We start from the raw sequence: 8301 nt of genomic DNA, 5'->3' as shown, positions 1-8301 counted from the left end.
CGGCACAAATGTGTGTGCTGACACCCGTGACACGGGACAGGACGTGACAGACAGGGGGGACACAACAGGAACAGAAATCTCCTGGCAAGCAAAGTGGCTGCAAGGACTCAGAGAATGCAAAAGGAGATGACCGAGGTGAGACTGATGGCAAACTGATGAGGCTCAGAGAACCCTGGAGGAAGATGCTGGCTGAAAGATTTATTCCAAGAACTGCAAAGATGGACACCCAGGAATCCTACGGTCAGAATCCTCTCCCTAACCTCGCATTCTTACAAAGCCTAATCCGTCATAACGGAGCACTGAGGAGCACGGCTGTCCATGCAGCTCAGAACAAGACCTGAAAAGCCACCTGACTGGATGCTTCTGAAGAGAGATGCAATTCTGATGCCTGTCTGAGCTCCCGAGTCAAAAGGTCAATGGCCTGGGTACCAGGCCAAGGAATGCAGAGATTACAGATGCTAACAATGATGCCAGGGTTTCTGCTAGGCTCCTCAAAGGCCTAAGGTAAAGGACATGACACATCCAACCACACAGAACACACAATAGACAAATGACACAGTACACACCGGCACTGCTCTGCCCTGCTCACCTCAGCACTGTGATCAAAAGTGAGACTTTGCTTTTATTTCCCCCCCCAGGCCTAAGGGGCCGCTTCGTGCACACCCCCGTCTCCAAAGTGGACTCAAAAACCCCTCCCGGTGGGTCCCTGCCCTGTGCCCTGGTTTCATCCCTTCTGTGGGTCGTAGCCCTCTACTTATCTCTCAGACATCTGGGGATGCCGGTCTGTGTCAGGTGCAAAGGAAGGCTGCCTCGACATCTGGGAAGGTCCTGCTGGCACTCTTGTTAAACAACTTCCTGTTGTTTCTTCGTCTGCTCCAATAAAGTAAACAAAATATCAATGCATAACCTCAGCAGCACATTGGCCAAAACCCAACAATTCTGCCACTCACTCTTTTCCCAAGAATGCCCGGCTCCTGGGGCCACATGCTTCAGCTGCACTCGGAGGCTGACGCCATTGTCGTGGGGCACGCCTGGGCTAAGAGGAGACGAGGGGATGTGGCGCTGCTGAAACCTGAGCGGAGCCTCGCTCCTCCTCCCTACCTCCCTGACTCACCGCAACTCCTCGGCCATTGCTGAAGGCTGCCCTGGTGACACCTTTAAACAGAAAAGGCAGAGGCTTCATCGCCGAGTCCCGGGATTCTTCCCCAGGGCTCGGGAGAGCGGCAAACCCGGCGCGTCGGCCGGTTGGTGACTGGGGCTTGGCGTACTCCGAGTGGATTGCCTGAAGCGCAGAAACAGGAACGGATGCTTAGAGCTGCACCGCAAAGTGAGACTGGAGCAATAACAACTGCTCCTGTACGCTACTCAATGCTCACCTTGCCCATCTCACCTTGCCTGCTGATGTCCAGCTTCCTAAAAAGAAAAAGAACAGAGCTGTAACAGAGTCACACTTGACACTCCCCCTGCAGAGACAAACGGTGACTGACCTGCTCGGGGGAACCTCCTCACTCGGGATGGGCGGATGGATTTTGCCCTGGATTTTATCCTTCTGCATCTGAAAGAAAGCGAGGACAAACGTCAAAGGGCTGCAAGATATCTTCACAGCTCCAAACATCTTCTGTCTATCTAGGAATATCATCTAGAGTCCGGCCACACCCCACAAACTGCGTGTCCCTGAGCCTTGTCCTGTTGCAGCAGCCTCTGCGGCAGGGCAGAGCAGCTCCGGCACAAACATGTGCAGACACCCGTGACACAGAACATGACCAACGGGGGGACGTTAAACACAACACATTATGCTTGTGGTGAGGGCCTCGAGGGGAAAAGGCAAAAGGGACCCCAAAGACACAGTAGGTAACACGGTACACCCGACAACACGACGTGGACCGGAACTGCTCTGCCCTGCCCGCCTGCACGCTGCCATCAAATGTGGAGTCTCTCCCCTTAGCTGTCCTAAGAGGCCCCTTGGAGAAGATTGCTTTTCCCTCTGCTAATTTTTCAATCTGTCCCAGGAACTCCCAACCCGCTGCTCTCCCTTCTCCAGGCCGTGACCCAGACTTATCTTTTGGATGACCGGCGATGTGAATCCACGTTGCACCTGAAATGAGTCTGCCTCGGAGGGCCCCGTGATGGCCTGTTAGCCTCTCGGTCAGCTACAATAAAGAAAACCAAAACCAAAGTATGAGTTCAGAGTTATGTGGGCCAAATCCCAGCAAGTCAGCTACTTGCCCTCTCCTGAGTGTGCCTGGCTCCTTCAGGCTCCACCTTCATCCTGATTCCAAGGCTGTGGGCATTATTATGAGTGACACCTGGGTTAGAGAAAAGCAAAGTTCAATGGCATTCCTGTGAGTGCAGTGGACCTTGTGTGAGGAAGACATGGGAATGCCTCTGCTGTGCTTCTGAAAAGCCCTGTGTGGGGGGCCCTCAAATAAACACCCTTTCTCACCCTGCTGCCTGCAAACCCCCCTGCCCCCCAATAACTCCTAACTGGACACCTGCTCACCCTCCCTCTCCCAGTCACAACCCTCAACTCACCTGAAGCCTCCATCTCAAACATCATTTTTGACACTGGGCAGATGCCTCCTGTGACATGATCAATCTGCTGAAAGAAGTGCTGTGCTGGACACAACCTGGGATCTCTGGAAGCTGTGCACCTCCTAAAAACAATAAAAACACAAAACAAGAACAAAACCAGAAATTGCAAATGCACTTTATCACCCCTAAACACAAAATCCAAAATCGTCACCTTAAATACTCCCTGTATTCCATGCCATTTTCTTCACAGGATCTTCCAAGCCTCTATTGCTTTAGATGCCCAGAAACACCTGCTGAAAGCAAGCTGAGATAAGCTGAAAGAGCCTCGTCACTGAAATGACAGGAGAGCCCTCACCCCAGCACATCCCAGAGAGGGAATGAAACCCCTCAGCAAAGGCTGGGGTTAATATACCCCTGATGGTGCCCGCCTCCCATTCCCATGATGCCTGAGAAAAGGGAGGGGGCTAATCCCACTGAATAGAAAAGCCCTCAGAGCAGCTGCAGCTGTTTGGCTCCTCTGACTCAAATTCAAAGGGAGTAAAGGCCTTGTTATAGAAGAAAGCTCTTCAGAAAAATAACAGCGCTTTCTTTTTTGACACAACTACTTGGAGCAGAACAACAGAAAAATGGTAAGACATAAAGCATTGTGTTTAGGTAGCATACCTAGATAAATTGGGTAATTTGCTGTTAACTTACATAATTAATCTGTGTTTAACAAAAGCCATCTAATAAATTAACACCCAGAACTTCAGCAGCCCAGCTGGCCCTACCAAATCTCTCTGTTGATACATGCAGTAAACAAAACCAAAATCCCAGGAATACCTATCAGAAGTCTAGGAAAGAAACCTCTTGAAATTAATCCTACCTCAAATACAAACCAACCTGTCCAGAAAGTTAGCTTCACTCAAAAAACTATTTACACAGAGTTAATAAGACCAAGAAATAAAACAACACACCATCTACCACCAACGAATACAACAGTGAAGGAGAAAAACCCATGTTTTTTTCTTTTTTTTATTTCAACTAACTTCCTTTATTAGCTAGAACCAAAGATTTTGCCAGGGCTGTAAAAAAAACCAACAACTTCTTTTTCTTCTTCTCCTTCTGAAACGTCCCTTCTCCTTTCCAAATTCCTTACAACTTCTGAGTTTCAATCCAAGCCAAAAGCAAAATCCGTGCACTTGTGAGTCCGGTGCTCCTGTCAGGTTCTCTGTCTCACTCCACATCTTCTTACACTTTCAGTCTGAACGCTGTCCTGCCCTGATGAGTTTGACAGAAGCATTGGCACATGTTAAGAGAGCATTTCCCTGCCTCCCTCCCTCCCCAGAGCTGGTTTCCTTAGCGCATTTCAATTGATCCCGAGCCTGCAATGATGCGCGCTCACCTCAAGGCTCACAGCAAGCACGCAGCAGCTCAGGCTGCCTTGGCTCCAGGGCTCTGTGCTTGGATAGCTGAGAAAACTCCCGATGAGCCTCTGTTCCAAGACATTGGAATGCAATTTCCCTGTGCATTTGGTGGCAGCTTTGGGTCCCTCTGGGGGACGGCACCCAGCGTGACCCCCGCCCCTCGCCCGCCCCCCACCTGCTCCTGCACCGCCGTGGGGCTCCCTCTCCTGGGCACCTTGGGCTGCCCCCAACGGCATCAGAGCCCCGAGCCCTCACCCCCCCTTTCCCTGACCCCCAAAGAAGGCTCAGAACGAGTCCGCCTGCCCTGGACAGCAGCGCAGCGCTTCCCCCAAGCCCTTCCCCAGATGATGAAATCTCCATGAGATTCAATCTCTCCTAGGAAAATTCAGTCAAGGGTTTAATATCTGAAAGCTTTACTCTCAAGAAGAATTATTTAAATTTGCCATCCTTGACAGGAGTTGTGATTGTGAGACCAAGTAGAGGAAGTCATGCTGCGGAACAATAAAATGATTTAAATATGAACTGGTTCAAGCCTGAACTGACACTTTGAATGTTCCTGTCTCTCTGCTAAAAAAATTGGGTGTAAGAGAGGGGTTTAACTTTGTTCATTGCTAAATACACAGAAATCTAACATTGAAGTGCCTAGGCACAATACACACAGGTTAGAAAAATGGCGGTGGTACACATTGCATTCAGCTGCAGGCAGAAGGATTAGCTACCTCACACATACCCAATGTGCCTTCCAAGATATTCAATTGAACTTTGGACTCTGATTTCTAAGAACAGGAAAGTGAGGCAGATTAGGAAAGTGATGCCTGCCAGAAATGTAAAGCTAGCTTTGATACAGGTTTGGTGGTTTTGTGGTATTTTTTTCCCTCCTGCAATGCATGCCCAGGTAAAAGGTGTTCAATAGCAAAGCACGTTAGGCACACTAAAAGTCAAGGCAATTCACTTCTTTAGTGTGATGATCTTTCTTCATCTCTTAATAAAAGAAGCTCTCTCTGAATGGCTGCCAGATCTGATGAGATATGGTCAGCAAAAATGCCTAAAGCACGAGACCTGTTCTGGAAAGTGCTGCCCATGCACAGCTTTTGATTCTTGTCTTTGCACTGCTTGTGTTGTACTTTTTCTACTGTTTAGAAAGGTCTCGGCATCCAATATTGGTGGCAAGGTCCTTTTTGTGCAACAGGATGCTTTTTGTGGTTGTCAGTGCTTATTCAAGGTGATCTGTCCACAAGTTTGGGACATATTTTTAGAATCTCCTCTTTAATTGTGAGCATTTCCAGAGCATTTAACTCAAGTGATACTTCTTGTGTTAACAGCTGAACAATGTCTAGGAGAATACAGAAAACTATAAAATAATGGTAAATCACAAAAATATGATGCACAGAAAACCCTTATTAACAGATGCTGAAAATAAGAATGTAACCTTTGGTGGCTTGTTTTGAATTTGAATGAGTGCTCTTGTCATCTGCAGCAAAATATTCCTAACTGCTATGAGAATAACTGGCATTTATGGGCACTTAAATATGGTTCTTTACTATCTGTGTTTGCAGAAAATGGGCAGATCTTCCTGAGGTTAGCTGTTGGTATGCCACTTCTAGAGCAGATGGGGAAATAAAACACTGAAATCAAGTGATTTTAGCAATGAGAGAAGCTAAGGGACTATCAGTCCAAATGACAAGCTGGGGCTCACACCATTCTTTGTGTGTGCTTACAGGAACTTTGGTTCTCTAGGAGTAAGAAAGAGTCTCTATGTTAAAATGTTTGCCTGCTATTGTTGATTAAAGAAACCCCAAAACTGCCACCCACACAGACTTCTGATCAAGAATGTCAGCAGAGTTTAAAGGCTGAACTCTTCATACTTTTAGGCCTGAGCAGTCACCACCTTCTAAACTGTGGTCTAGTTTATTTAGACTACTCAGTTTCTTTCCTTTTAAAATTGGAATTAAAATTTCATGCACCTTTGGCCTTTTGAACTAATATATATTTGTTGTTTTCATATCCTAAGATTATATTCTTCAATTGAAAAACTATCCTATCATATATGCACCTCAAATGAGACGACTTCACTGGAAACAATATATTATCATGAAAAGTATGCTTTTGTAGTGCTAAACAGTTTTCAGCTGGTTTATCACAAAAATCCCCTCAGACTGTTCAGAACAAGACTGAATTCAGGTAAAACTCTCATTTCATGTGACAATGCAAAGCTCATCTTAGCCAGTAAACAACAATACATTGCTTTGCTGTCAAAATGTAGCCATGAAGGACAGACCTGAGACTCAACTTTTGCACTTTTAAGTATTTTTAAAGCAAGGTGTGCAGCAGGGGGAAAGTTTAGAAAATCAGTAGAAAATGCACTGTTAGATAAAAGCCTTGCTAATTGCCTCCAGAGCCTCTGCGTGAACACAGCTATTTTGTATTCTGGTTGGAGAAGTTATTGTGGAAAACTTCCAACATGCACTTGAAAAAATGTTGAAAAAGGATCATGTGTTCTGCGTTTTTTGTCAGCATTAAAAATAGCTGCAGTGCTGAAGGTGATCTGTGTAGCAGTGATGTAATTGTGAACCAAAGCTGACATTTTGGTGTCTTATCTGCACGTCTCAAAAGGCTCTAGTTGGAGAAAGTGCACTTTAATGTAATTTTGCTTCTGTTGTGGTTGGCCAGTGAGCTGTCTGTGTACATGCATGCTGATGTTTTACATATAAATTTACATGTATTTGATGATGTAGAGATACACACACACAAATACACATAATTTAGGTCTGCAAACAAAATGATGCTTACAGACACATTTTTACATTGATTGTAAAATGTAAGGATGACCTTCTAAAATCTGTTTCCCTTTATATCTCCAGCTAAATAAGTATTCAGTGCTACCCAGTATAAAATGACATACGACAGCTACTTGCTTAATTATAATTTTTGCAACTACCTCTTGATTACCATACACAAAAAGGCTCAGTGATTAGTTTTGACTGATTAACTTCTGTTTATAAAAGACAGAGAAAAAGACACATGGTGTTGGAGGATGAAATTCTGGTCCTTCAGAAAGAGGAAGCCAAAGAACCTTCCCCAGCAAAAGAGGACAATCCTAAACCATGCCCTGCACAGTCACTCCCAGCAGATGTTGGCCAGCCTGGAAAGATCAGGCAGGCAAGGATAATCAGGAATTCTCCTGTCAGAGTTCCAGCTGGGAATGACTGGGTATGGTGTCAGTCATCTGTGCTCCTGAAACCGGTAGCTTTGTAAAAATAAGTATATAAACAGATCAATGAATAAATTCCCGGAAGCTGGATCCCTTCTGAACAGCCCATCTTCAAAAGTATTACCCAGGGTCTCTGATAGCAACCAAGCCCTAACAGCTTTTCCCTGAGGATGTGGAGATGCTCTGCAGGCTCTCCTCACATCACCAGCACAACTTTTTCCTCCTTGGTGCTGGTGGCTTGCCCCAGGTGCAAATGTGGTGAGAGAACACACAGTGGGAGACCTTGGGAAAGCACCCTAGGTGATATCCTGGCACGAGGGATGATACCTGACAAGATATTTGCTGTCCATAAATATTTAAGCAAGTACTGTAGGAAGGCGGCTTGGGGTTTCTTGCAATGTTCTATTTCCTTTAATTGTCAGTATCTCCTTATCAGCTGGTAGATGTGGTAGGTGTACTGTTATTGTCAAGAAAAACTGATCAAAATACGGGGGAATTTACATACAAATAAAAGCTGCTGGAAATGAACTCTAGTAATCCCAGTGCTCTGGTTTACCTCATCAAGTTTCCTCTCCTCGCCAGTCTGAGCAGAGATGAAGTGATGTGGAATTGCATTCACACCTCCTTCAAGGCAGGAAGAAAAGCAGAGTGAATTCATCCCTTTTTCTCTTGGATGGAGCCACTTTTACCCAAGTCTGCAGCACCCAGGGAACAACTGCATTAAAAAAAAAAGACTTGTAAGAACAATGAAGAATTGGAAAGAAGGTTCAGCCACTGAAATGGAGGCCAGCCCACTGTGAAATGTCAGGGTTTATATTTTACTTTTCTTCCAGTAGCTGCTGCTTTTCTCTTGGGATATTTTTTCCCTTCTTTTTAATAAATTCTCTTCCCTGCCTCACTTGAGCCCTGGAGCTTTCTCTGGGGTTTTATTAAGTGGTACTGGAGAGGAAAAATACTTGGGGACATAACACCTCCACACCCCAGACCTTTCCCCTGTATTTGCACACCGGTACCTACCGTGGCCTAGACAGAGCTCTGGAGGGAGAATGGAGAAAATCCTCCCTTGCTGTAGCTGCTGGTGTGCAGGTAGAACTCTTTATCCAAAGTCTGCAGAATTCTGATGCTCTGCAGCAACATGCCAGGATCAGGCTT

The 8301-nt window shown here is 45.8% G+C and overlaps 1 long non-coding RNA gene across 1 annotated transcript; it reads right to left on the bottom strand.

The window, feature by feature from the left end:
• Positions 1-398: 398 nt before the first annotated feature.
• On the bottom strand, positions 399-1197 carry LOC143693178 (uncharacterized). Its single transcript, XR_013180692.1, has 3 exons — positions 1115-1197; positions 951-1036; positions 399-870 (listed from the first exon to the last, which is right to left on the bottom strand). It is a non-coding gene; the product is annotated as an uncharacterized LOC143693178 (long non-coding RNA).
• Between the last annotated feature and the right edge of the window lie 7104 nt (positions 1198-8301).

This window comes from Agelaius phoeniceus, unplaced genomic scaffold (genome assembly GCF_051311805.1).
Source record: "Agelaius phoeniceus isolate bAgePho1 unplaced genomic scaffold, bAgePho1.hap1 Scaffold_371, whole genome shotgun sequence".
Classification (NCBI taxonomy): Eukaryota; Metazoa; Chordata; class Aves; order Passeriformes; family Icteridae; genus Agelaius; species Agelaius phoeniceus.
This window is presented reverse-complemented; position numbering and strand designations above follow the sequence as displayed.